Source organism: Dermacentor silvarum, chromosome 1, assembly GCF_013339745.2.
Source record: "Dermacentor silvarum isolate Dsil-2018 chromosome 1, BIME_Dsil_1.4, whole genome shotgun sequence".
In the NCBI taxonomy this organism is placed as follows: domain Eukaryota; kingdom Metazoa; phylum Arthropoda; class Arachnida; order Ixodida; family Ixodidae; genus Dermacentor; species Dermacentor silvarum.
The window spans coordinates 442,193,154-442,201,303 of NC_051154.1; the positions used below are offsets into that span (position 1 = coordinate 442,193,154).

General features: G+C 48.3%; 1 non-coding gene across 1 annotated transcript; it reads left to right on the plus strand.

The window, feature by feature from the left end:
- Positions 1 to 7,131: 7,131 nt before the first annotated feature.
- Trnar-ccu (transfer RNA arginine (anticodon CCU)) lies at positions 7,132 to 7,204 on the plus strand. Its single transcript has one exon. It is a non-coding gene; the product is annotated as a tRNA-Arg (tRNA).
- Positions 7,205 to 8,150: the final 946 nt, after the last annotated feature.

Below are 8,150 nucleotides of genomic sequence, written 5' to 3' on the forward strand. Positions count from 1 at the left end.
ATGGAAGCGTTCTTAAACTACTCTGGAAGGACGGACCTAATGGGTTTGCCCAGAGATAAAGTCAACAACCGCAGTATTTGCTCGGCGCACTTCACGGAGGTGGATTTCATGGACGGAGCGACAAGAGGCCGGGAGAAGCTATTCCGCGCATTGGCCGTCACAGCAATTACAAAAAATGTTTTTTACATGTGTGTACATGAAACACCATCCGCGTTTTGTTGCATTCTACGTAGAGTGTGTTGCACTGTCTGCTCCAATTCTGGTTTTCGCAAACGAACACAATAAAGTGAGTCCAAAGAGCTGTTTTTTGTAAGTGCAATTATTTTTATATATATAATTTGGGCACATGCTTGCTTGATCGTAGTAGTGAACGGGATTGCGTGCATGAAAACGCAAGAAGAACCCACTGCGCACAAGCACGAATGCGCGGTGTAAAAAACCCGGGCCACACGGGCAAAGTAAAGTGCACTTTGAGCGAGCGCACTTCAGCGCGCTGAGTGTCACTTTGGCGGTGCGCTGCTACACGAGAAAGAAAAGTGTTCTTTCAAATTGATGGCCATGGCAACCGGGAGTCAGACGGGAAAGCATATATTCACTAATATGAAGATGTGTGCACGAAAACAGTTTATTATTGTTAGAAACAACATTTACAATCCACCTTTATAAGCGCCGGCACCGACGGCAACTTGACCAGCAACAGTAAAAACGACTCGATCCGCCAAACAACTGCGCAGTCATTATCCGGCGTGGTCGTGAACAGCCCGAGAGCGAGAGTATTGTTTTGCTGTTCTTGTTGTTGCGATGTGGCACATTTTATTATCTTGTAACGCAGCAATTTAAAACAATGTTATTAAAAATTACTCCTGACTCATCTTTCAATATCACTTTATGTATCTTCTAAGCATTGCTAACGAGGCTACACACTTCGCCGCCGCGAAGTGAGTTCGCCTAACACACTGGCCGGCGAGTGCACTCTGCAGTGAGTGTCACTAAGCGTTCCCGTGTGGCAGTCTGCGAATGACACTTGCCGCGAAGTGCACTCGCTCAAAGTGCACTTTACTTTGCCCGTGTGGCACGCGTATAACGCCTAGCACGATAGACAGGAGAGGAGCGCGCGCTTCGGTCCGCGGTGCGTCTGATAACGCCCGCGACAAGAAAAAAATCGCGCCACGCACAGCTAAAGAAAAAGCACTGCGCGAAAAATGAGGGGAGGGGAGGCAAGACATGCGAGGAGGGACAGGAAAGTCACGAAGGAAAGGAGAAGGGAGCGGAGCAACGTTACATAAAAAAAGAAAAAAAGTACTATAGCGACAGAAGAATAAAAAAATCGCGCCTGTTTTTTTTTTTTTTTTTTTTTTTTTTTTTTTTGCCGCCGTAGTACCGTCATACGTCCGCTAGGCCCTAACTGAAGTGCGCTTTCGCGCTAGCGTCGACTGAGCGTCTGGTATACGGAGCCGCACCCCCCTGCTCGCACTTTCGGTCAAGGCGATAAGGCAGCTACGCATGGAAACCGCCCAACATCTCGAGACCACTGTCCATCGAATTAGCAGCGACACGCGAATTCTTCCCATTGCTTCAGATGTGGTTCTAAGCAGCATCGTGCTTCATGGCCACGCTGTCCAGCTAAAGAAAAAAAGTGCTTCTTTTGTGGCCGTATCGGACATTTCGAAAATGTTTGCAACCAGAAGCGGTCGCAAGCGGCTGTCCAAGGTAAATATACCTGGTAGCGAAGCTTCCATAGAAGCCCATACGTTCAAAACATGGTTGCTTACTGGCGGTTCATAAAGTCCCTATATAAGAAAAGTACCGCCATCTACTCTTTCCTCCGCCGCCTCCTCTCCTAAAGCGCTTGCTTTTTCTTTACTTTTTGCTTGCGAAAGCCAAGTCGACGGTGGCGCACCTAGAAAGTCCACGTTGAAGCTTTCACGCCGGGCGCGCGCCTGCCGCCGCCACCGGCGACTGCGGCTGCGCAGAGGACTTTCAACATGGCTCTGAGGCGGAAAAAAAAGAAAATATAAAGAAGTGAAAAGCGCGCGCTATCATCGTCCAATAGGAGATACAGGATAACACGGGAGAGAGCGAAGCGGCATTTGTCAAAGGATGGCGGTACTTTTCTTATATAGGGACTTTAGCGGTTAATGGGGCTTAGCGCCATCAGTGTGAGGAGGGAACACTTCCGGCAGAAGAAAAAATAATTTGACGTCATATCCGTCAAAAACAGAAGTGACGTCATTTTGCTCTCATAGGCGCGAAATTTGTTTTCGGAGGCCTGCCATTAGAGCTGTATATTCAAATGCCCCGCCATTCGACTTCTTGGGCGTTCGGAGTTTTCAGCGCGAAAAGCGATGCTGGAAAAGATCAGCCGTACGGGTGTCGAAATCGCGTCGCTGCACAGAACATACTTTCTTTGGAGGCCGACGAACACTTTGGGCGTAGATTGCGTCGAGTGCTCGTCCTATCGTCGGACGCCAAGCCCGTCGGCCAGCGCTGTTGCACGAAAACAACTAAAGTAAACAAGTATCTGACGGTCGCAACTCACTACTTTTGACTCCACAGGTTAATAAACAATAAAACTACCCGCGTCACCTAATTCAGACAAACGTCGACATGCAACACAACACATATGAGGGGGGCGTATTGTAACAGGTGAACTTTACGAGCGCGCCTTTCCACGCACTCCAAGAGTTGCATGGCATTGCAAGTGATAGCGGCGTCAACGCCCGCCGCTATCTATGGGTGCTTTCACGGTGGGCCCTGAAAAAAGGTATATGTTGATAATGATCTAGTAAAATACATTTGTATCTTTTCTCGCCATTCATATATAAAATGAATTAGGAATTTTATTTTCGTTGAATGAATCTAACTGCGTTTCGCTTTAATTTAAAAACGCTTTTTTTATTTCCCAGTGTTTATTCCCTCCAAACATAGTCGCGCTTCAATCGCTGCTCCCATAACCACCCTTGCTGATGTCAGTGACAATTGGTTCTGAACCGCTTTTTCGACCGAAGCTTCGCGACCTATGTGGATCGACGTTGGGCTGTCCGCGAAGTTTCAGTAGATAGCCAATCGCAAGATAAAACCGTCGAGGTTCTTGTGGTTCAACAGCCTCTTGAATCTGGAATTTACGTTAACGTTCAATCGGGCTGGTCGCTTTGAAACTGTTGGTCGATTCTGGCTCTTTTGTTTCCATTTTTTCAAGAAAGGTATGTGACCAACATTTTCCTGGTGTGCCGCTACTTCCCGTTCCTGGCGTAACACTTATATATTATTCCAAAAGACCAATTCTGGTTCGAGTATGCTTCTTTTCTGACGTATTTTTCGAGACTCCCAGCGCACCGCTTTTGTTTTATGTCGTCGAACAGGGCACTTCTCTCATTGGCTTCGATGGTATTAAGGCACTAAAGCTGCGCATTGAAGCGTCGGCACTGCAGTGCTTTCAAACCAGCACGCTACCGAATGCCGAAGTAGCTCTGACATGCCCCATAGAGCCGTCAACACAGCTGCCACCAGCACTTCAGCAAAAGTTTTGCTCGCTCTTTACAAATGAGCTCGGTCTTGCAAAAGGCTTTGTCCACAGGATTAAGACACGTGCGCGTGTTCACCCAGTAGCATCAAAACTTCGCCGTCTTCCTTTGATGTTGCGACCAAGCGTGTCTTCTGAACTGCAGCGCTTGAAATGCTTGGACATCATTGAGCGTATCAATGCGTCAGAATGGGTGTCCCCTATTGTTGTCATTCAGAAGATCGAAGTATTAGGCTGTGTGTAGACTTACGCGAACCTAACAAAGCGATCGTTCCGGATAGCTTTCCGCTGCCGCACATGGATGAGTTGCTTCATGCTTTGGTGGGTGCCATGCACTTTTCGAAGCTAGACTTAGCGTCTGCTCATCACCAAGTTCTCCTGGATGCTGAGAGTAGGGACTTGACAGCTTTTATTACACATGAAGGGCTATACCGGTTCAAACGCGTTTGTTTTGGGCTAGCCTCAGCACCTGCAGCTTTCCACAACATGATGGCTCACATTCTTCGCAATTGTGCTGGTCTCTTTTACATTGGAGACGTCAATGTTTTTGGTAAATCGTCTGAGGAGTACCTAAAGAATCTGGAGGCAGTGCTACAGCGTATCAAAGACGCAGGTCTGAAGCTGAACAGTAAATGTGTGTTTGGAGTTCAGGAACTCGAATTCTCGGGCCACAAGGTGACGCCTTGCGGTATTTCGCCTTTGCCAGGGAAAGTGGATGCGATTATGGAAACCCCAGTTCCAAACAATGACCATGAACTCAGTTCTTTTCTTGGGTTAGTGGAATACTACGCCAATTTTCTACCACATTTAGCTGAGATGGTAGAACCAATTAGAGCTCTCCTTAGGAGAGACCAAAGCTTCACCTGGTCTGATGAGGTGGATAACAGTTTCCGCGCAGTAAAGTCAGCATTATCCTCAGATTTTATCTTGCACATGTTTGATCCTGCGCTTCCAATCATCGTTTCCACTGATGCATGCGAATGTGGACTAGGAGCAGTTCTCCAGCAGCGCGCCAGTCATACACTTCGTACTGTCGCTTTTGCATCACGCACGCTGTCCCCGGCTGAAAGAAAGTATGCAGTTGGCGAGAGGGAGGCACTTGCATGCATTTGGGCATGCGAACATTGGCATGCATATCTGTGGGGGACGGAGCTTCACTCTCATCAGGCCACAGACCATCAGGCACTCGTTTCACTGCTTTCATCGCAGGGATCAGGCCGACGCCCACTCATAATGGCACGTTAGTGCGCCAGGTTACTCCGTTACAATTTCACTGTGGAGTACCAGAAAGGCTCGTCAAACAGAGTAGCCGTTGCTCTTTCGCGGATACCCGTCCATATGACAGATACCGAGCTCACTTTTGATGAAGAAATTGTTTGCATGGATCAAACAACTTGCCTGACGAAAGAGCAGTTCGACCAAGCGGTTCTCGTTGACGCCACTCTTCAAAACGTGAAGGCGTACGTAAATGGGTCTACGTAAACAGCCACTTGCCTGAAGGTCTGAAACCATATTTCAGAGTTCGAGAGGAATTCTCAAGAGTGAGACAATTGTTGTTGCGTGCAGAGAGGCTTGTAGTTCCTTCATCTGTCGTGGCCGAACTTGTAGCAACAGCGCATGAAACCCAACAGGGTATCGGACGCACCAAGGCCAGACTTAGGGAGCAGTTCTGGTGGTCAGGCATGGACAGTCGCGTGGAAGAAGCAGTCCACAGTTGTAGCATTTGTCAAGAGGCAGATAAATCGGCAAAGATGTCCCTTGCCCCTTTGCAACCTGTCGAGCTACCAGGAAGACCATGGCAGAAACTTGCGATGGATATCGTGCCTATTTTCTTTTGTATTCTTTGATATTCTTTTTGTGTAGATATTTCAGTGTTTATTGATGTGTATTTCTTGCTGCGTATTTCTCTTGTCATGTAGTAAACGGTGCGCTATTAACCATACTGACGTACTAACACATTGCCAAAAAAAATTATGAGGGAGGGAAAATTTTGCATCCTGTACATAGTTCTTGCAGTTTCGGTTTCAGTGTTTAGGTTGGCAACACTGTGTCCCTGTGCTTGTATATATTTGTGGAACGTCTATTAAAGGGAGCAGTATGCAAAACGCTACTGGTGTGTGCGAGTCACGTCACTCCTTCATTACAGACCAGTAGTATGCCTCCTGGTCTGGCGATGAGAAAGACATTGCAAATGAGCACGAAATTACTCAAATGCTTACCAGCTATTGGAAAAAAGCGCCAAAATCAATTAGATAAGGAAGCAAAGGACAACAGAAAAATGCTGTCGCTCCAGTCCACATTGTCAAGGTGGTTGGACAGCGAAGCTGTAAACGACACCCACAACGATTACCCATTTTGACGTCACTTGAATTAACACACGTGGCTCTACAAAGAGTTAATCCAGAGACAAGTGAAATGTACTTAACCACACCCTTTATTACACCACAACGACATTAAATTCCCAAGGTTCTTCTGGCGTCTTAACTTTCCGTGGTCTACCCATGGTAGCCTGGAATGAACTGAATGAGTTGCTAGACCGTGGTGACGTCACTACTTGATTTCTCTTCTGTTGGGTACTTTTCCTCTCGGAGTAGCTTACACAACCGTAATCTTTACCGAGAAACACACGCGGGAGAAGGAACGCGCTTCGCTTTATTCGCAGACGTCATTAGCATACATTACACGGTTTGCACTTCACACGAGGGTTTTGAATGACGTGAACCCCTTTGGAAGCAACTGCAAACCTAATCTTTACAAGAACGCGTCGGTGGGTGTTCGCATTGTTCTCACGCGCCTTATCTTCCATAATGTGGTTTTCATGCTTGGTTTGTGGTTTTTCTTTTGAAAACAAGTGCTGAGCTGTATGCTGTGAAACACTCATTTTTTTCTTTAACTTCCTCAGCAATTTGGCTATCATGGACGCTTTCTTACTGTTTTAGTTTTTATTAGTTATTACAGTCAGCACGAGTTAAGTCGTAGGCTCGGTTTGAGCGGTGAATTAAATTTTATGCGTAAGTGTCAAATGACCCATTGAGCGAAATGCAGCTCCACTAACGTGAAACCTGGGGAGGTGCGAAGCATGCAGTAATGCACCGCTAATGGGCTCATACTGCCTTAAGCAAAGGCTCATAAACCCGTAAACGCGGCCTGCCCATTACGACGATAGAAGAGAAGTGAAATTCTACGCTGGAATGATGAGCGCAACGCAGCCAGCTGTGGAAGACGACGACGAACGCGGGACGCTCGGCACGCGCTCAGCACGAGCGCGCACCTGTTCTTTTTTTCTTCTCTGCCGCCACCGCCTCGTGCTGTCCTTTTTTTCCGCGACGCGCCGCACAGGTAGTCAATGTCGTCGTCGTCGTCGTCATCATCATCATCGTCATCATCGTCGTGTTTCACCACAGTTATCTACCTGGGAATCTACCGATCTCGAAGACGGTGTCTGTTGATAACTATAATACACTCAAAACGCATATCCGAGGCACGCCTACAAGCCAGCTTTCGAAGAAGAAGACGAAGAAAACACGCGAGCAGTGGCACGAGCGCGTTCGCGCGGGACCTGAGTTTTTGCACAGGGAAAACAAAAGTGCACATAGACATATCCAAGCGCCCCCGTGGCCTAATGGACAAGGCATCGGTCTCCTAAACCGAGGATTGCGGGTTCGAGTCCCGCCGGGGGTGAACCTATTTTTTTATGCGCAAGCGTAGATGCTCAGGTAGATGCTCTTCCTGTCAAACCGGCAAGATTACATTTGTCGTACGAGTACGTCTAGGCGACTAAGGTCCTGTTGGGGAAGAGCTAAATCAGGGAGCTGGTAGCAATACCGAGATAGGAGTGCGTCACGAAGACGAAGAAGTTCAGATTCGCGTAGGACACTAACCCGGTTAGTGACGCGACGCATTAGGTGTAGAATTTGTTCCCCTGGCTGGAGAATGTGCCGGACTGCTGAAGAGGCTCCGCCATCGGCTTGGATGTGGAGGCCGAGAATTTTTATGGATTTTACGAGAGGAATGGGATGACGATCCATGTAGTAGTGCTAGGCGAGGAGGTTGCCATCGCGGATGGTAGACAAGGAGGAGAGCAGATTTAGCGGGTGAGCAAGAAAGCCCGATTGTTTTGGTGGCAGCCGAAGCGGTAGCAAGGGCGTCCTGCAGGCCGTCTTGTATGTATCCCGGCGAACCTAGATAAGACCAGATGGTTATGTCGTCTGCATAGATAATATAGCGGATGGAGGTTAACGGTTCGAGAGCGCGGTGAACGACGCACATGGCGAGGTTGAAGAGCAGAGGAGAAAGAACTGAGCCTCGCGGTATGCCGCGCTGAGGGCGCGAATATACGGATGATGTCGGGTCATCAGCGAATCGTAGAGAGTAGGAGCGATCGCGTAGTAACGAGCCAACGTAATTGTACATGCGCGCGCCACAGCCCGTGCTCGCGCGGGCTGTGGCGCGCGCATGTACAATTCCTGCAACATTGAATCGTGTGTCACGTTATCGAAGACTTTTGAAAGGCCCAGAGCCGCGAGGGAAGCGAGTGCCGGAGGAGGAAGGCGCCTGGAGGTGGAGAAGAGAATCGCCGCATTCGCTCTCTTTCAGTTTGTGCTTCGACACCGCGGTGATGGCTCTC